General features: G+C 42.5%; 1 protein-coding gene across 3 annotated transcripts in view; it reads right to left on the reverse strand.

The window, feature by feature from the left end:
• LOC140196745 (uncharacterized protein C4orf54 homolog) overlaps window positions 1-21,844 on the reverse strand; it is a 59,781-nt gene that overhangs the window by 22,476 nt on the left and 15,461 nt on the right. For 2 of the 3 annotated variants that reach the window (XM_072256465.1, XM_072256466.1), the window contains exon 3: window positions 1,641-7,417. The exons of the other annotated variant lie outside the window; for it this stretch is intronic. The gene's annotated coding sequence lies outside the window, so the exon portion shown is untranslated. Of the gene's footprint in view, window positions 1-1,640; window positions 7,418-21,844 lie in introns of those variants that run through there. 3 annotated transcript variants of the gene reach the window in all.

Consider the following 21,844-nt stretch of genomic DNA (forward strand, 5'->3'; position numbering starts at 1 on the left):
AGCAGAGTGGTGGTAGAGGGGAACTGATTAGGTCTGGAATCCAAAAAGAAGCGTAGAGCTTTGAGACCTACCTGATGGGGGATGGAAGTATATAGGGACTGGACATTCATGGTGAAAATAAAGCGGTGGGGGCCAGGGAACTTAAAATCATTGAAAAGTTTAAGAGCATAAGAAGTGTCACGAACATAGGTAGGAAGCGATTGAACAAGGGGGGATAAAACCGTGTCGAGGTATGCAGAAATGAGTTCGGTGGGGCAGGAGCAAGCTGAGCAGCCCATTGCATCTGATCTGCCATTCTGTCTTGGCTGATTTATTATCCCTCTGCCAGTCTCCTGCCTTCTCCCTGTAAACTTTGTCACCCTTACTAATGAAGAGCCTATTAACTTTTGCTTTAAATATACCCATTGCAGCTCGTGACAATGAATTCCACAGGTTCACCACCCTCTAGCCCTAGACTCCCCCACTATAGAAAACACCCTCTGCACATTTATCTATGCCTTTCAATATTTGATAGGCTTCAATGAGATCTCCCCACATCCTTCTAAACTCCATCAACTACAGGCCCAGAGCCTCAAGTGCAACTCATATGTCATGTTAACCCTTTAATTCCTGGAATCATTCTCATAAATCTCCTCTGGACCCTTTCCAATGCCAGCACAGCCTTTCTTTGATAAGGAGCTCAAAACTAACCACAGTTATGAATGCTCCCATTAAATCTGCTTGCTCCACCCTTTTAGCCATTTTCCTTCAAGCACTGTATTTTGGTTATGGACTCTTCTGGAATGTTGATTCCCTCCCCAGATGCTGCCTGACCTTATGTGCATTTTCATTGTTTTCTGTTTTCACTCCTGCTATTGGAAAGTTTCTCTGTGCTTACCTTGTTGAAACTATGATACTTGGAACAGGACTGCTAAATAAATACTCCAAGAAGAACTGGCTTTTTTTTTAGCTTCTCCTAATAACTGAGGTTCATTTTATGTCTTTGGTTTACCATGGAATTTGCTTTCATTTCTCTTTAACTACAGCAAATCCTGCACAAATGCCGCAGTAAGTAAGAGTTGTTGAAGTTTGGTTTCTCTACCTGGGATCAGGGGCTAATGGACATGATCTTTGGGTGACTATTAAGACTGAGACAATAAGAAATCTCTTCACCCGGTTCATGGATCTTTCACCGGAGTCTGTCGATTTTCAGTCTTCATTATACTCATTCATTTAGTATGTTCATTGGATCAAATATCCTCTTCCTCCTTCTACTTAAGTTCTAAATAGAAACGCAGGGACTCTGGTCTGGCAGAGAACCCATTAAGAATGATCTCCTGAGAAAGAAAAGTCCAGCATAACAATCTACAGTGACCAACTTCACAATTACTTCATTGGCAGTAAAGTGCTTTGAAAAATTATGAGTCACTGGTAAACTGTATGACTTTGCTGTGTTAAGTAAATGTTCCAAACAAATAATCTGATAGTTCATTTTTTATACTTTTTAGCATAAATAAAATTTTAATTTCCTTGGTTAAATTATCAATTTATTCAGCATTGATTTATCAGAATATTTACCTTGAGGTATGACTGTATGACTTGATAATTCCGTCAATCTAATGAATAACTGCAGAGAGGAAGCAAACAAAATAAACTGTCGCTGGAAAATTACATGAGTTTTATTAGGCAAATCCAATACATACAAATCATTGGCTAATACATTTGTTTCCATATTGGCTTTATAAAGGGATATGAAACAATCCATCTATTAACACTGTTTAAAAATACTTTCCTTCTGTGCAACACTGGACTAGTGCAATTTCCAGTTTTGTAACAATGTCTTTATGTTGCTTCATCCTTAATTATGAGAACTTTTCAGGCTGATTTTCCTCTGTCCACTTTTGCAGTTAAATTCCTCTTCAATTTCATTTCCTTTCACGTCTACCCCATTCGTGCTCTCAACCAACTGCTCCTCTTTCTGCTGCTTTGTGTTCAATCATCCCAGGTGGCTTCACAGTTGGGTGGCAGCACCAGCCATCTTCCTCGCATCTCGTACCATCTTCTCACATGCTCTCACACACTTTGCATACTTGGGGAAACAGTGTAAATACTAGACAATATCAAACTTCAACAGTGCGATTGCAGAAGGCAAACATGACAAAATTCAGCTGGGTGGAGGGAGGGTGTACAAAGGCATATCACAATCCACCCAGGGCAGTGGTTTTGTACTTGAGCTTTTAAGTAGTTCACTGAAAGCACCAACCAAGGTGACGGAAAAGAATTAGAAGAAAAACACAGGCAGTTTCAACAAAGTTTCGAGCCTTAGCAGCTTTTGAAATTTGACAACAGTTGTGAACAGTTCACATTCCACACAAATAATGTAACATCTTAAACCAGACAGGGACAGTGCCAGATTTGGAACTCCCTCCTTGTTCAACTGACTGAGCTGGTATTTGAGCCACTTGCCCTATCATTTTACAAATACTTCAGAGTGGTGTCAACAAATGTGGAATGGAATGCTCTAATGTTGTGGCCAAAACAATGTGTTTTTTTTCTCTCCTGTTGTTGTGCAGATCTTTCCCTGAGGATGTAACATTGCAAACTTTCACTTCTGTATACTCTTTCACAGCCAGTTCAGTTGCAAGGGAGTGTTTGGACTTTCTCCTGCTCCACTGCTGAGGTTTTCTAGACTGCAAGGGGCAAGTCAGTATACAGAAAGTCAGGACACAAACTATGACAACACCCATGTGATATTCTCTCTTAAGAAGGGGTATGGGTATGTATGTAAATTTCACCGCTTTAAGAGATACTTTAAATAGATGAATAGTATCATTAATAATTATTGGGTGTGGAGAGATGGGGGACTTTCCCTGATGGACTTTCCTTTTTTTAGCCAGAGGGTGGTGAATCTATGGAATTTGTTGCCACGGGCAGCAGTGGAGGCCAAGTCATTGGGTGTATTTAAGGCAGAGATTGATAGGTATCTGAGTAGCCAGGGCATCAAAGGTTATGGTGAGAAGGCGGGGGAGTGGGACTAAATGGGAGAATGGATCAGCTCATGATAAAATGCGGAGCAGACTCGATGGGCCGAATGGCCGACTTCTGCTCCTTTGTCTTATGGTCTTATGGTAATTCCCAAAGAACATCCTTGCTTTGAATTAAGAAAATTGAATGGGTTTAATAAAGGGAACATCCTACCCATCTGATTTCTAAGGACCCAGGAAAATTCCTCTTCTGTTTTCTCTGACAGCCAAGGACTACTCTCAAAAAAAAAGAAAAACTGCAGATGCTGGAGATATTAACTATAAATGATGAACAATGATAATACTCGGGCAATGTCTGTAGAGAGAAATAGAGCTGATGACCTTTTGTCAGAACTCCTCTATTTGAACTCCCCAGAGCAGAGAAGTTGATCTGGTGTTCCCTTTCCTTCTATGCTTTTCAAAGAAACAATTACTAAATTGAATTTGAAAAAAAAAAGGAATTCAGGTAGATATAGAAGATGAATGTTCAACCTTCATCCAACTTGGCTTGAGGGACTTCCTGCAGTCCAAGCACAAAACATTGGCTCGCCCTGAGCTGCGATGAGTTTTCCAAAGGAGGCAGATTGGGGGTGAAGGCAAAGCTCAAGCACCTCCTCCTGACACTCAGTGACATTTCCATCACCCAGTCTCCAACCATCAATACAGATGTCACCAGTAACCAGAAAATCAACTGAAATAGTCACCAAGTGGCTATGATGAATGACTTACCTCCTAAGCTTTTCCATCATCAGCAATGCACAATAGCCACCCCTCCACTTGCCTGGATGACTGCAGTTCCAACAAATTTCCAGAAGTTTAGCGCCATGCAAGATAAAAAAGACTAATCCGGGTGAGTCTTTCTGACAAGCTAAACATTTGTTCTCTCCACCACCAACATATAGTGGATGTTGTGCGTACCAGCTACAAAATACAAATTGCAAACTCACAACCTCTACCGCTGTGAATCAGAAGAGTGTCAGGCACGTGGGAACACTGCCACCCACGAGTTCCCGAGTCACACACCATCCTGATTTGGAAAATTATTACTGGTCCGTCAAAGTCACCGGGAGTTCCTTTCTGAACTGCACTTAAGGATTGCGGTAATTCAAGAAGGTGCATTCTTCTTAAGGGCGTTCAGGGATGGGAAATAGTGTAGGTGAGGACAATGGATAGCATGGGCTTACATGGAAAATGTCTCTTTTCTGCCTCTGCTTCTCATGACAATCTCAAAAAAAATGTTTGCAGCTCCAAAAATGTTCGCAATCAGTAATTATAGAGAAAGAAATTCTCTTTTATTCACAAAATTAATTTCATCCCCAACCACTGTAATGTTAGCCTGAGACATGCACCTGTTATTGCATAATTTTCATTCCCTTGCTGAAGGTCTCAAGGAGTAAAACCATCAGAGAGATTGTTGAGTGACAGTCAAACTTTAGACAAGAAACTATCCTGGTTACTATTTGGCAGGAACCACTTTAAGACCGGCCAAACCCTATCATTAAAAAACCACAACAGTAAATAAGATCAGTAAAACCCAACACTTAACTTTTACTGCCCTTTATCCATAGAGGTGTTTCCTGATCTCCCTCAAAAGGCCTTGCCCCAACTTCAGAGCAACATATTTTATACTAAGTGCTGAATGGAGTGGGATTTTGACATTTCTGCTTTGTGACTTCCAAGTACATAAAATGTTTGTTTGATGCCATTTGGACTACTTAATCTGAAAGTGCACATACTATGGGCTAAAATGGTAGCAATATATGTTCCGTAACACCACAGTTCTACATTTGTTTTTATCTAACACAGACAAAAGAAGTACAGTATATGGAACAACTGCTTATGAGCCTGGTCAAAGAGGGAGGTTGAAAAAGCATCTTGGGGTAGGAGAGTCAGGTACAGAAGTTAGGGTATAAGTTCCAGAGTTTAGGACTTTGCGAGCCAAAGGCAAGTCCAGCAGTGGTTAAGAATTTGCAAACAGGGATTATCAATCAGCCCAAAAGATGAATGCAGGATCCTGGAGCCTTGCAGGACTTGAGTGGATTAGAGAGAAACACTTAAAATGCTACCACATGTAAAGAGGGTACTGGGCATATCAGGGTACCCCCTACCCCTCAAGCATTTTTACAATGCCCTGTTGATGTTTACAATTGAATGTTCAGCTTCTGATTTCATTCAATGCATTCCGTATCATAGCTTACTACAAAAAAATCCCCAGTTTTCTCATGGCTGTATAATTGATGCCTTTAAGCTTTGCGCCTCTGCTTACTGATCCTTCTCACAACACGAGACAGTGTTTCCAGGTTTATTCCATCAAAACCCTTCCTACCTCGTGCAGCTCTATTAACTCTCCCCCTTATCTTCTCTTCCAAGACCAAACACAGCTCCTTCAGTCTCTGCAAAACTGAAGCCCCTTGTCCACAGCACCCTTCTGAACATTGATGCCGTGTCTGAAGCAGCTGGACATTTTAGAGAGGCTAATTCTCAGAACCACAGCAAAAGTACAGGAGGTGGACTGATTGGTCAGTTCTATTGTGAGCTGTTACAGGTTCATTTGCGTTAAATGGCCAGAGGGATTTTAGGGATCAGCCAAGAGCATTTGAAAATTCATTGAATTTGTGGGATTTCTCTGCAGATGTTCCTGGGAAGGGAAGTTGGAAACCATCTCAATAAACAAATTGGAAATCACCCAAATCTGAGCGGTGGCTTCCAGACAAATCCTCCGTGAATGCTAGGAATGTCTCTCTAAGAAACTGAGCCTCAGCAAAGTGCTTTACGCAAAGTGTGCAGTGAAACAGGTGTGCCTGTTAAAAGGCACTGCCCCAACACCGTCGCTGCCACTCACTGACTGCCATTATTGTCACCATGGGGACAAATGAAATGTCTGCCGGAGAACTACTGGCTATAAGAAGGGGCAGACAGAGCCTCTCATTGCTGCAAGCATCTGAGTATTTCCAACATTCATTTAAAAATTGAGTAAGTTATTGCCTTAGTGGTGACATGATATGTAACTGGTATTTCTCACCTGATACAACAGTAGTGCAAACAGTATTGATAGAAGCCCTGAGAAATGTTGGAAATGATGTAAACAGGAAGGCTCTGTATCTGACCACACATTCCCTGATAAGCTGAGAGGGTCATCCATATACATAAATACTACTATGGACTATGAGACTACAGTAACCAGGAAATCTGAAATTGTAACCTGAAATGCAAGCACTAAGATATAGCTGTATTCTATATGCACAGTATCCTGTGCTGATTGCTTGGAAATCCTGATTTCAGGTTGCAAACTTAAATGTAGATTCCAGCTGGATGGTTAAAGCAAATGTGTAACTGGGATTGGTTATAATAATATTACACTTCCAGCGCAGATCATCGCAATATATTGTAATTAAGTGCACCCAGAGGATTGACTCCCTGGTTAGAAAGCAAGTTGTATTAAGTGACTATAATGATAAAAAGCAAAATGGAAAGGGTTTGCAATAAAATACCAAGGGTACAATTTTCTATCATTACTATTATTGTGCTTAATGTGTCTGACTTTATTCTTATCTGTGGTTGGGATCCGTGCAGCTTACACCATTTCAGCGTTTGAAAATGAACACTGAACCATTCATGGAAACCAAATGCTAACTCAATTGACTTTTTTGCTTAAAAAAAAGTTAAGCAGCTTCAAACAAAATTCTTCCATACAACAAGGTGAAGTAATTCCCAAATAGTCACAAAGTTGTGATGAAATGTGCATCTAGTTATTTCTAGAACAAGGTCAGAGAACTTGAATCAAAGTTTAATACTCTAAAATCAGACAAGGAACTCTGCGAAGCAGAGACACATTCTGTACAGTTCTCTTGCTAAAGATTGATGCTTTGAAGTTTGCACGGTTGAGGTATGGACCTGGGGAATTACTATCAAGCAGACAACATTATCCTTCACTTTCTTGTTTCTTACAGTTTATCAGAGAAAATAAATAAGGTTTTGACTGCAATAGTATCTTCTTGAGTCCTCTGGCATTGCAAATACAGAAGCAGCACACTTTCGGGCAGGATCACTGAGTATTGCTAAATGTTCAAAAGCAGGACATTAGCTTATCAAGTGCTCACTGCACTGACCCTCATACAGCTCAAGTGCTGTAACACACAAACTTTACTCCATTTACAAACCATTTTAAAAACTGTGTTGAGTGAAAACTCAGACATTGCCAGTGTTGGTTGTAAGCATTGATGATTTGGCATAAAATAACCTTTGTATATGTTTCCAAAAAAAAAAAGGAGCTTGGTTTTATTCTGAACAGTAATGCAATTATAGTAAACACACATAACTACATTTTAGAATAGGAAAATATTAAGGATGTTTTAAAAAAGTTTCCTTGCTTTGCAAAGCAATCTTCTTACAAATTTCTTCATTCTCATCTCCTCCTAGACAAACATAGATAATACCAGAATTAGTCTCAAAAATTACATGGCTACATGCATAATCTGTTATTCCACTTAAAAGATATAAACAGATAGACACCATGAGGCCATAAGTGATAAAGAATAGCCAAATATTATACCACAGGAAGAAATCATCCAGTCCAGTGTAGCCAGGACAACTCTTTGGCCAAGTGATCAATTAGTTCCTCATTGTCGTGTACTTCCTTGGTAAAGCAGCCAACACAACCAAAGACCCCACCTATCCCAGACATTCCCTTTTACCCCCTCCCATCAAGCAGAAAATACAAAAGCCTGAAAGCCCATGCTAATAGCCTCAAGGACAGCTTCTATCCCACAGTTTTAAGACTATTGAATTTCTACTTGTATGATAAGGCGGATTCTTGACCTCACTATCTATTTCTTTATAGCCTTGCATCTTATTGCCTGCCTGCACTTCACTTTCTCTGTAACTGTAACCATTTTGTTCTGCATTCTATCATTGCTTTTTCATTTTACTCCCTCAACACACTGATGTGATGAAATTATTTGTATGGATGGCATGCAAAACAAAGTTTTTCACTATACCTGGCGCCTGTGATAATAATAAACCAAATTACCAACTTTTTTCATTGAATTAACCAATACTGTTTTGAAAGTTCCAATTGTGAAGAAAAATCTTCTCACTAAATGACCAAGTGCTATCTAGCTGACAGCATCGCCCAGCACCCATGCTCCAGCTTCCACGGAGAGTGGAACTTCCAGTTGCCAGCCACTTAATTACCCTTCCCACTCCCACACCTGCCTGATGGTCCTTGGACTTCTCACTGCTACAGTGAAGCAAGCTTGAGGAACAGTACCTTATATTCCTCCTGGGTAGTCCACAATCTGATGCCATGAAGACTGAATTTTCCAAAGTACAGTACAGTACACTGCCCCCACCTGCGCCCTTTCTCTCTCTCCTCCTGGTATACCAGTTTGTCCTACACAGCTCAGCTCCCACCACCCAGTTTGTATCCCTCCTCCATCCATTTTTATCTGCCCATCTGCCACACACTCCTCCCACCGGGACCTCTTCCCCTAATGTTCCCATGTGTCCCCCCAGCTCCCTCACTTGGTTTGATGCTCTATTTTCCTCTCCCATCAGATTGCTTCATCTTCAGCCCTTTATTGCATCTACTTATCACTTCCCAGTTATCTCTATTCCTCCCTTCTCCATCTGACGATCACCCCTCCTTCCCCTTACCTCTTTAGACTGGCCACCTTACTCCTCTCCCTCAATCCAGGTGAAGTGCATGATCCAAAATAGCAAATGTCCAATCCCCTAAATGGATGCTGCCTGACTCAGTGTGTTCACCCAACATCTTGTGCGTTTCATCTAGGCTCAGACCTGGTTTTCAATTTCATTAATTCTATTTCAGATTCTCCAACCAATGCAAACGAGTAACAAAAACAGGAAATGCTGGGAAAAGGCCAGGTGGAAAGGGGAACAGAGTTAATGTTTTGGGTTCAAGATCAGTTCTGTTGAAGGATCTCCAAAATGGAACATTATCTCTGCTTCTTTCTCCACAGACACTGCTTGATCTAGGATACAGAACTGGGCTAGGAAGTGGCAGATGGAGTTCAACCCAGATAAGTGTGAAGTGGTTCATTTTGATAGATCAAATCTGAAGACAGAATATAATATTAATGGTAAGACTTGCCAATGTGGAGAATCAGTGAGATCTTGGGGTCTGTGTCCATAGGACACTTAAACCTGCTGCACAGGTTGACAGTGTTGTTAAGAAGGCGTATGGTGTGTTGGCCTTCATCAACTGTGGAAATGGGTTCAAGAGCCATAAGGGAATGTTACAGCTCTTAGTCAGACCCCACTTGGAGTATTGTGTTCAGTTCTAGTCACCTCATTACGGAAGGATGTGGATACTATATAGAGAGTTCAGAGGAGATTTACAAGGATGTTGCTTGGATTGGAAAGCATGCCTTATGAGAATCCTTGGAGTGATGGAGGATGAGAGGTAACCCGATAGAGGTGTATAAGAGGATGAGAGGCACTGATCGTGTGGATAACCGGAGGCTTTTTCCCAGGGCAGAAATAGCTAGCACGAGGGGGCATAGTTTTAAGGTGCTTGGAAATAGGTACAGGGGGGATGTCAAAGGTAAGTTTTTCACACAGAGAGTGATGAGTGTGTGGAATGCACTGCCAGGGGCGGTGGTAGAGGCTGATACAACAGGGTCTTTTAAGAGACTTTTAGATAGGTACATGGAGCTTAGAAAAATAAAGGGCTAAGCCTTAGGGAAATTCTAGGCTGCTTCTTGAGTAGGTTACACGGTTGGCACAACACTGTGGGCCGAAGGGCCTGTAACATTGCTGTAGATTTCTATGTTCCATGATCTGCTGGATGTTTCCAGCATTTTTGGTTCTATTTTGGATTTCTATTTGTAGACTTTTGAATTTCAGTTACAAGAAACTTCTTATTTAGTACAACCTGACTGATTTGTGTTAATGAGGTGCACTAAATATTTAACATTAATCTCTACTTGCCCCAACTTCTCCCCACACTCCTCTCATTAGCTGAAGTCCTGGGTCCATTCCCGTAAGTCTCCAGCACATTCCAAACCCTTGATGAGATTCATAACATGACATACATCTAATTGGATGCAGTGATCTTGCCAGAGCCAAATGTCTGAAATATAAAGTTTAGAACTGCCACTTGTAGTCTATTTATAAAGTTCTCTATTCACAACGTGCTTTAAAATAAATAGCCTCAGCAACCTGTCCTGCCCCCTTCAAAAATCTGCCTGTAATTTGATCATTTGTTTCTTTGTTCGTTTTTCAGCAGCAGATGTTTCTGAGTCTGTCCTTTCTCATTGTTAATTATAAATGTTCCTTGCTCTGGTGAGACCTGGAGCTGCAGAATGTGGTGCAGATATCTTTGACCGTGATAGTCCTGAGGAGTGACCTTCATAGGCTTTACTCGGAAGCTGAGTAAGTCCATTAAATGGTGAATGCTCGTCAGCCAGCGATCTGCCAGAGACACAGGTTTCCATGGCAAAGTAAACAAATCTCCCTTTGTAACTGACAGCAGATAAAGATAGCCTCGCTGGGCATTCAGACAAAGACAACATCTTCCATTAACACAGTGCCTTTAGTAGAACAAAAAGGTTCCATTGTTCTATAAAGTTATGTGTGGCATCAGAAACTGAAGAAGGTGCACAGAAGGAGATGTTGATTCAGATAACCCAGGGCTTGGTCAGAGAGAGAGAGAGGAGGAGAAGTACAGCAGTCTAGGAAAAGAATTCCAGAGTTTAGGGCCTCAACAGCTGACTTCCCAAAGACTTTGCTCCACCGACAAGTCACATTAGGAATGTAGTGGAATATTCTTCTTAACATACACAAAATACTGTAGGAATGCAGCAGGCCGGGCAGCATCTATGGAAAAGAGTAAACAGTCGACATTTCAGGCCGAGACCCTTCATCAGGACTGGAGACAAAAAGATGAGAAGTCAGAGTAAGAAGGTGGGGGAAGGGGAGGAAGAAGTATAAGGTGGCAGGTGATGGACGGAACTCGAGAGGGGGAAGGGTGACACAAAGGGCTAGGAAGTCAATTGGTGAAAGAGATACAGGGCTGGAGAAGGGAGAGTCTGACGGGAAAGCACAGATGGCCACGGAAGAAAGAAAAGGGGGAAGAGCACCAGAGGGAGGTGATGGGCAGGCAATAACTTAAGGTGAGGAAACTGAAACGGGAAATGATGAAGGAGAGGTGGGGAGGGGGTCAATTATCCGAAGTTCGAGAAATTGAAATTCATGCCATCAGGTTGGAGACTACCCAGATGGAATATAGGGTGTCGCTCCTCCAAACTGAGTTGGCCTCATCACGGCAGTAGAGAGTGCCGAAAGTGTTTATGACCTCAGTGTTGGATCAGATGTGTCAGAATGGGAATGGGAAGTACAAATAAAATGGGTGGCCACTGGTAGATCCTGCTTTATCTGGCGGACGTAGCATAGGTGCTCGGCGATGCGGTCTCACAATCTACGTCAGGTCTCACCGATATACAGGGGGCCACACTGGGAGCACCAGACACAGTAGATGACCCCAACAGCCTCACAGGTGAAGTGTCACCTCACTGGAAGAACTGTTTGGGACCCTGAATGGTAGTGAGGGAGGTGATGTAGGGTAGCTGATGGCATGAACATTGATTTCTTGAACATTTGGTAATTGCCCTCCCTCACCTTATCCCCTTACCTGTCCATCACCTCCCTTTGGTGCTCGTCCCCCTTCCCTTTCTTCCATGGCCTTCTATCCTCTCCTATCAGATTCTCCCTCCTCCAGCCCATTATTTCTTTCACCAATCAACTTCCCAGCTCTTTACATCACCCCTCCCCCTCACTCAGTTTCACCCATCACCTTCTACTTCTTCCTCCCCACCCCCCACCTCCTTACTCTTTCTCCAGTCCTGATGAAGGGTCTCGGCCCAAGACATCGACTGTTTTTCCCTTTCCATGGATACTGTCTGGCCTGCTGAGCTCCTCCATCATTTTGTGTGTGTGTGCTTGGATTCTAACAACTGCAGATTTTCTCTTGTTTGTGATACTCCCCTCTTGCCTGAGTAAGTGCAGCTCCAACAACATCCAGGAACCTTAACGGTACCCAGGACAGATCAGCAGCTCATCTATCACTCTGAACAGGCATTCTCTCCACTACCAGTAAACAGAGGTCGCAAATTGTGCTGTTTATAAAATGCACTCCAGGTACTTGCCTGGGTTACTACACCGGTACCTCCTAAATTCAATCAAGAAAGCCAACAGCATCAGAAACAGGGGAACAGCACAGGGTCCCCACTGTACACAACCCTGACTAGGAAATGTATCACCAAGTCTTTCATTGTGGTTGAGTAAATCCTGAAATTCTGTCTTCCATCCCCCCCCCCCCAACAGCACCATGGGAATGCCTTTTAACAGCACTGATTCAAACAGGCATTTCATTTCCAACATTAGAACAAAAATATGATACAAAAAGTTAATTGACTATAAATATATCTGGGAACATATCGGAAAGGAACTAAGTCATTTATTATTCTGAGCTACTTTTTGTGATTGCAGAATGGCACTTGGATCTTTGTCCCACAGTTGATTCATTCCAACCCAATTGCAGCAAAAGTCACTGGATCCAACTCTTGATGCAGTGGTTAGCTGCAGAATTGGTGAATTGTCGAGAATTGGAATCTTCCTGGAGCAGGGAAGAAGGCCATTTAGGCTCATCAGTTCTATACTAGTTCTTAGTGGAATATAATCTGATATCCTGTTCTTTCCTAGCGTCCTTTAAATTATTTTCCCTTCAAGATTTTCCTTTTGAATATCTGTTTCTACCACCCCTAAGTTGTTCCTCACACCTCTCCTGTCCTTTTACCCAGGACTTTGTATATGTGTCCCTTGGTCATTGAACCATTCACTAATGAGAAGAACTCCTTTGTTTGTTTCATCTATCCCAGTCTTTATTGTACACTACAACCAAATTGATCACTTTGCACTAAAACAACTCTTTTGTTCTTTTCTTGTGATGCTGCTGCAACTAAGTTTTTCTTTGTATCTGTGCATGTACTGTGCGTACCAGGGCATATGACGTTCACCCCTGTCAAAGCCCCTCTCAATCATGTTTGCCACAAGGATCATAATCAGGTTTAATATCACCAACATAAGTTTGTTAACTTAGCAGCAGCAGTACAATGTAATACATGATCATATAGAAAAAAACAAATATCAATTACAGTAAGTATATATGTATATTAAATAGTTAAATTAGCAATAATGCAAAAACAGAAATAATATTTTATAAATTGAGGGTTTGTTCATGGGTTCAATATCTATTGAGGAATCGGCTTTAGGAAAAGGAAAACAATTCCAGTTTATATATGTACACGCATAATGGAAAAACTAACGCAAAGACAGGTCTCTCTCATACACACAAAATGGAAATTTTGTGTGTGCGTGTGCGTGACCTGACTTTGCAATAGTGTGAGCATTTCAATTTGTTGTTAGAGTGTGTTTGTATGCATGTGTAATGATGCAATTTGTATAGAAAAATATGCATCCACCCAGAGAGGAAAATCTGTTCACCTGGATGCAGCCCATTCCATTCTAATACGTCTAGAGTATTACAAGCCGATGCACGCATTAACCCTACTGACTCTCACAGCTATCTGGACTATTCCTCTTCTCACCCTGTCTCTTGCAAAAATGCCATCCCCTTCTCGCAATTCCTCCGTCTCCGCCGCATTTGCTCTCAGGATGAGGCTTTTCATTCCAGGACGAGGGAGATGTCCTCCTTTTTTAAAGAAAGGGGCTTCCCTTCCTCCACCATCAACTCTGCTCTTAAACGCATCTCCCCCATTTCACGCACATCTACTCTCACTCCATCCTCCCACCACCCCACTAGGAATAGGATTCCCCTGGTCCTCACCTACCACCCCACCAGCCTCCAGGTCCAACATATTATTCTCCGTAACTTCCACCACCTCCAACTGGATTCCACCACTAAGCACATCTTTCCTGCCTCCCCCGCTTTCCGCAGGGATCGCTCCCTACGCGACTCCCTTGTCAATTCGTCCCCCCCATCCCTCCCCACCGATCTCCCTCCTGGCACTTATCCTTGTAAGCGAAACAAGTGCTACACATGCCCTTACACTTCCTCCATCACCACCATTCAGGGCCCCAGACAGTCCTTCCAGGTGAGGCAACACTTCACCTGTGAGTCGGCTGGGGTGATATACTGCGTCCGGTGCTCCCAATGTGGCCTTCTATATATTGGCGAGACCCGACGCAGACTGGGAGATCGTTTTGCTGAACACCTATGCTCTGTTCGCCAGAGAAAGCAGGATCTCCCAGTGGCCACACATTTTAATTCCACATCCCATTCCCATTCTGATATGTCTATCCATGGCCTCCTCTACCGGAAAAATGAAGCCACACTCAGGTTGGAGGAACAACACCTTATATTCTGTCTGGGTAGCCTCCAACCTGATGGCATGAACGTTGACTTCTCTAACTTCCGCTAATGCCCCACCTCCCCCTCGTACCCCATCCGTTATTTATTTATATACACACATTCTTTCTCTCACTCTCCTTTTTCTCCCTCTGTCCCTCTCACTATACCCCTTGCCCATCCTCTAGGTTCCCCCCCCCCTTTCCTTCTCCCTGGGCCTCCTGTCCCATGATCCTCTCATATCCCTTTTGCCAATCACCTGTCCAGCTCTTGGCTCCATCCCTCCCCCTCCTGTCTTCTCCTATCATTTCGGATCTCCCCTTCCCCCTCCCATTTTCAAATCTCTTACTAACTCTTCCTTCAGTTAGTCCTGACGAAGGGTCTCGGCCCGAAACGTCGACTGCACCTCTTCCTAGAGATGCTGCCTGGCCTACTGCGTTCACCAGCAACTTTGATGCGTGTTGCTTGGTTTCACCCATTCTTCTGGTCTGGTTACACCTGCTTCCAAAAGGCATCAATCACACCATTCACTCTGGGGTAAAGACACTATCTACCTACTCCATCTCTGCCTCCCATTATCTTATAAACCTCTATCAGATCTTCCCTCAGCCTCCATCACTCCAGAGAAAAGAATCCACGTTTGTCCAGCCTTTCATTATCGCACATGCCCTCTAATCCAGGCAGCATCATGGTGAACCTCTTCCACATAATAATGGGAGGACCAGAACGGAATGCAATACTCCAGATGCAGCCCAATTAGAGTTTTATAAAGCTGTAACCTACAGTAACTTCCTGACTTTTGAACTCAATGCCTCAACTAATAAATGCAAGCATGCCATATGCCTTCTGAACTACCCTATCAACCTGTGTATCTGCTTTCAGGGAGATATGAGCTTGGACCCCAAGAATCAGAATCAGGTTGAATATCACCAGCATACGTCATGAAATTTGTTTGTGGCAGAAGTACATTGTAATAAATAATAATAAAAAAACTATAAATTGCTAGAAAAGTACATATATATCACCATATACAAAGCCTAAGATTCATTTTCTTGTAGGCATCCTCAGTACATCTATAGAATAATACCCGTAACAGAATCAAAGAAACACCCCAGCCCCCAACTAGGGCGAACAGCCAAAGTGCAGAAGACAACAAGCTGTGCAAATACAAAAAGAAGAAATAATAATAATAATATATAAGCAATAAGTATCAAAAACATGAGATGAAGAATTCTTGAAAGTGAATCCATAGGTTGTGGGAACATTTCAGTGATGGGGCAAATGAAGTTGAATGAAGTTATCCCCTTTGTTTCAAGAACCTGATGGTTGAGAGGTAACAACTGTTCCTATACCTGGTGGTCCGAGTCCTGAGGCTCTTGTACCTTCTTCCTGATGGCAGCAGCAAGAAGACAGTCACTGGCATATAATGTGAAATTTGTTGTCTGTGGCAGCAGTACATTGCAATACAATGGTGAGAGAGGGAAACCTCAACTGTTTTATCTTTTCTGTAGATGCTGCCTGACCTGCCGAGTTCCTCCAGCATTTTGTGTGTATTGCTTGTAGTAATTTTCATGTCTCACACTGCACTGCTGCCACAAAACAACAAATTTCACTACTACGCCAGGAATAATAAAGCTGATTGTGACTCTGGCCACTCAAGATTACGACTTGTAGGATCACTGAAAACTGGCCGGGGCATCACAACTCCATTATTAAAGATAACAATGAAATGTGTTATATTGAGTAATCTTTCTGGTGAAGCCCTTTGTTTAGACTGCATGCAGGGTCATTTGAACTGAAGCTGAAGATGGCAAGATGGCAGAAATAGGAAAATTTTAAAAAAACCTCAAACACTTTATAAAATCTTGTCATTAGAACATGCAGCTACTTGTGACAAGTGACATGAATGAGGAATGCTGACATAACAATTTATAACTGATTGGGTGCGGAGAAATTTTGGAAAGATTTTAGAGAAAGAAAGTAAAATTTATAGACATCATCCTGAAAACCCTTACAATATTTTAAACAGATTTCAAGACAAGTTCCTTACTTTTCATCTGCTTTGTCAGCTATAAGACTCCTTAAGGTCAATTATCTATTTTATTTTATTTTGTTCTAACCTATCGCATACATTGTCCACTTCAACAAAAATACAATGGATTCCACTTAAGTGGGCCACCAGTTAATTGGAGCACCCACTTACTTGTGATGACTCTTAAAGCATAAAAACTGATCGAGAAAATTGCCAGGATTCTCTTCGTTTATTTGGAACATTATGCTACTTAATTGGGACAGGAGACTGTTGCCAAACAGTTTCTAACTAGTGTCAGTCACGTGCTGTTAGATGCTACACTGTGCTCAAAGTGAACAGTTTTTAAATAGTATGTTTCATGTGTTTGTATTCAATAAACAGTGATTTTTGTCATTGATAGCTGGCGAGAAACAGCAGTAGAACAATTCTGAAATGTTTTGCTCATTGCGGTTTCAGGCATTCAGGCCTAGAGAGGCCAGAAAAGACCAGGTGTACTCTGAAGAATTTGAAGGTATTGACAATCATCTTGAATGTTACAATGAAAATGAAGATTAGGAGGATGTAATCATCGATAGCACTGTAAGAAGGCAGCCCATTATCAGCACTAGGCACCTGCACTGATTTTGTTCATTGCATACAATGGATGAACTCCTCCGTTGATAACTAATGGCACTATTACTACTTATTGCCTGTTATGTTGCTGGAATTTAGGGCAGCAATGAAGGTCTTTTATCTCTGATGGTGCTCAGGGCTTCCTTCAACATGTCAGTCTTCACTAATGTCAGTCATGCAAGTCCTAGTTGGAGACTCAGGAATACCATCACACTCAGATGTATTCTTCATTGCTGTTTCTGTAACAATTTTGCTTTACCAGTCAGGGTTGTTAGCCCTGAGCTGAACCCCCGAACCTGCAGGACTGATGGGCCTCTCTCAATGTGGTCTCTATGCTTTGACCTGTTTGGCATGAGTGACCATGCCAAGAGCCAAAGCTTAATAAAGCCCTGACTCCAACCAATATATGTCTCTGGTCATTGAGGCACGCAAGCCACCAAACCCTATGACAAGGTTATGGTCCTCTTGGAGGATAATTTGTTACTCAGTTTGTCATTTTCCTGCCTTTTTAACTATTTCCATGAAACTTTGGCTAATTGGGCCAGCCTCTTAATTGGGCCAAAATGAACTGGTCCAGATGTATCCCAATTATCCAGAATCCACAGTATTTATGAAGTGTTCAGTTTTCAAAAAACAGATAATTATATGTTCATTTAATATTTTTCAACTGACCTTTGAATCTGCATTAAAATGGTTATATTACCAAACTAATAAAGCAGTAATGGGAATCAACAAGCCAGATATTAAAGTAGAAATCCCACCTTAGCAGAGATGGAACCTAGGTGATAGAAAACAGAGTAGTACAGCGTAGGAACAGGCCTTCGACCTTCGACCCACAATGACTGTGCCAAACACAATGCCAGATTAAACTAAACCTCTTCTACCTACACATGATCCACATCCCTCCCATTCTAAACACCTCTTAAACATCTGCTTCCACCACTACCCCTGGCAGCCTGTTCTAGGCTAATAATCTGAAACTTTTACTAAATAACAGTTGGCCTTAGTAAAGCCAACCAAAGAATTATCCGATCATGGTAAAAATCCACATGGTTCACTAATGTCCTTCAGGGAAGGAAACTTACCTGTATGCTTTATGAAGGACTCCAGAGCACAACAATATGTTTGCTTGTTAAGTCCTCTACATGGTCCCAGCAAGTCATCCTGTTGTGTCATAAATATAACATTAAAGCAGATCACCTGGCAGCTAATTCATTCTCAACCTTCCTACTCCAACTAAGCTAATCTTGCAAACTTTTCAAACTTTCTCCTTAACTGGGGGAGGTGTCCCACAGCCTCATCAAGAAACAGACTGACATCGTGGTGCTCACAGAATCACAACTTGCAAACGATGTGCTGGACTCTTCATTGCTTAAAGGCACTGAGTGCAGGAGTTAGGTTCAGGATGGACGAAGACAAAAATGGATTGTTACAGCCTTTGTCCCCAAATTGGAAAGTCTTAAACTATATGGTATAGAAGGAAGAAAGGAAAATTTAAAAGGGGACATGAGGGACAACCTTTTCACTCAGAGGGAATGAGCCACCACAACTGTAGAGACAATACAAAGTTTAAAAAATATTTGAAGAGATACATAAATAGGGACATCGAGGAGCAGATAGGGAGACAGATTCTGGAAAGGTGTAATAATAACAGGCTTGTTGTGGTGGGAGATTTTGATTTCCCAAATATTGAATGGCATTTCCCTAGAGCGAGGGGTTTAGACAGGGTGGAGTTTGTTAGGTGTGTTCAAGAAGGTTTCTTGACACAATATGTAGACAAGCTTACAAGGGGAGAGGCTGTACTCGATCTGGTATTGGGAAATGAACCTGGTCAGGTGTCAGGATCTCTCAGTGGGAGAGCATTTTGGAGATAGTGATCACAATTCTATCTCCTTTACCGTAGCATTGGAGAGGGATAGGAACCGACAAGATAGGAAAGCGTTTAATTGGAGTAAGGGGAGATAATGAGGCTATCAGGCAGGATCTCGGAAGCATAAATTGGGAACAGATGTTTTCAGGGAAATGTACGGAAGAAATGTGGCAAACGTTCAAGGGATATTTGCATGGAGTTCTGCACAGGTACGTTCCAATGAGTCAGGGAAAGGATGGTAGAGTATAGGACCCACAGTGTACATAGGCTGTAGTAAATCTGGTCAAGAAGAAGAGCTTACAAAAGGTTCAAAAAACTAGGTAATGATAGAGATCTAGAAAATTATAAGGCTAGCAGTAAGGAGCTTAAGAAAGAAATTAGGAGAGCCAGAAGGAACCATGAGAAGGCTTTGGCGGACAGGATTAAGGAAAACCCCAAGGCATCTTACAAGTATATTAAGAGCAAGAGGGTAAGGCGTGAGAGAATAGGACCAATCAAGTGTGACAGTGGGAAAGTGTGTATGGTACTAGAGGAAATAGCAGAGGTACTTAATGGGTACTTTGTTTCAGTATTCACTATGGAAAAAGATCTTGGTGATTGTAGGCATGGCTTACAGTGGACTGAAAAGCTTGAGCACGTAGATATTAAGAGAATGTGCTGGAGTTTTGGAAAGCATCAAGAGGGATCTTGGGGTCCAAGTCCATAGGACACTCAAAGCTGCTGTGCAGGTTGACTCTGTGGTTAAAAAAGCATATGGTGCATTGGCCTTCATCAATCGTGGGTTTGAGTTTAGGAGCCAAGACGTAATGTTGCAGCTATACAGGACCCTGATCAGACCCCACGTGGAGTACTGTGCTCATTTCAGGTCATTTCACCATAGGAAGGATGTGGAAACCATAGAAATGTTACAGCGGAGATTTAAAAGGATGTTGCCTGGATTGAGGAGAATGCCTTATGAGAATAGGTTGAGTGAACTCGGCTTTTTCCCAGGGCTGAAATGGCTAGCACAAGAAGGCACAGTTTTAAGGTGCTTGGAAGTAGGTCCAGGGGAGATGTCAGGGGGAAGTGCAGTTTTGTTTTACACAGAGAGTGGTGAGTGTGTGGAATGGGCTGCCAGTGATGGTGGTGGAGGCGGAAATAATAGGGTCTTTTTGAGAGACTCCTGGATAGGTATATGGAGCTCAGAAAAATAGAGGGCTATGGGTAACCCTAAGTAATTTCTAAGGTAAGAACAGGTTCAGCACAGCTTTGTGGGCCAAAGGGCCTGTATTGTGCTGTAGGTTTTTGATGTTTCTATGTTTCTAAATATGGGCTAAATTCAAGTAAATAGAACTACCAGGAAGACATCATAGTCAGCATGTATGAATTGGGCCAAAGAGGCTGATTTCGTGCTGAAAAACTCCATGACTGTCTCACAATCCCCAGGTACGTTTGTCCAACCAGCAGAACTGACTCACCAGTGAGGTGCAGTGCAGTGGGCAGAAGACATCGTGAGTGTTCTCAGGAAAGATTCTGGACTCAATGAAGTCTCCTGGAATCAGGTCAAACATAGCTAAGGAAACCCTCTGCTGACCACCCCTCACTGTCCTCCCTCAGGTAATGCTCCTCTATGTTGAACAACACTTGGAAAAGCACTGAACATACTCTGGGCATGGACCAATATGCTTGGCAGCACCATTAGTTGGCAAGCTGAAGGACAGAGCAACTGGTTTGGGTTTGCAGCAGGTGGTGAGGGAACCAAGATATAGGCTAATCTTAACTTGGCCCATGCATCACCTATCCCTCTGTGCCAAATGCAACTGTCCTTGATAATGCTGCTGGAAGCCATCACAGCACAGACCTTGTTCTGTCTTCACACTGAAGATACTCTCTAAACACAAGAGATTCTGCAGATGCTAGAAACTTAGAGCAATGCACACACACAAAATGCTGGAGGAACTCAGCAAGTCAGGCAGCATCAATGGAGGGGAATAAATAGCTGACGTTTCAGGCCGAGATCCTTCAGCCTGAAATACCAACTCTTTACTCCCTTCCATACTTTCTGTGATATTCTGTTCCGCTACTATTATGCTAACTGGGAGAGACTCAGAACAGAACTGGCAACTCCAATCTGAGTGTCCGTCAGAAGCAGTTATCTACCTCACCACAATGTGTAGCCACATGGCCTCATCTTACTGTTACTGTCACACCAGAGGACTAGCCCTGGTTCACTAAGTGCAGGAGGGCGTGTCAGCAGCAGCAGAAGGCACAGCAAAAAATGAGATGCCAACCAGTGAAACTGCAACATATTACCACAAGCAGAATAAACAAAATTGTGAAAAAGACGGATGAGGATTCCACAACCAACAGGATAGGTCAAAGTTTTGCTACCCAACCACCCCTAGTCATGAAGAGTAGTGGACAATTAAACAGCAAACAGGAGGAGACTGCAAGAACAGTGATGGTAGAGCCCAGCAGGCACGTGTTAAAGACAATGTCAAGAACATCATGATCAGGCAGAAGTGCTGAGTGCACAACCCTGAAAGCCAGTTTCCAACAAATTTGACTGGCTCCACGTGATTTCTAAAAACAGCTGACAGTACTGGGTACAGGGCAGGATGACATCCCAATAAAGTAATGACCTCTGCTCCAGAATGAGCCCTGCCTCCTACCAGGCAGGTCCAATACAGTTACAACACTGGCATTTGCCCTGGTATATTTACAAAGAAGAGGACAAATCCTGTAAGGTTAACTACCACCCAATCAGTTTACACTCAGTCATCAGCACTGTGGTTGCAGATGTCTTTGACAGTGCTATCAAGTGGAATTTACTCACCAGTAACCTACCAATGAAATGTTTGGATTTCATCAGCGCTGTCCCTCATCGTCACAGATGAGGACCAAAGAACTAAAATTCAGAGATTAGGTGAAAGCGACTGCCCTCAACACACTTCACCAAG

The sequence above is a fragment of the Mobula birostris genome, chromosome 4 (assembly GCF_030028105.1).
Source record: "Mobula birostris isolate sMobBir1 chromosome 4, sMobBir1.hap1, whole genome shotgun sequence".
NCBI classification, from domain to species: Eukaryota; Metazoa; Chordata; class Chondrichthyes; order Myliobatiformes; family Myliobatidae; genus Mobula; species Mobula birostris.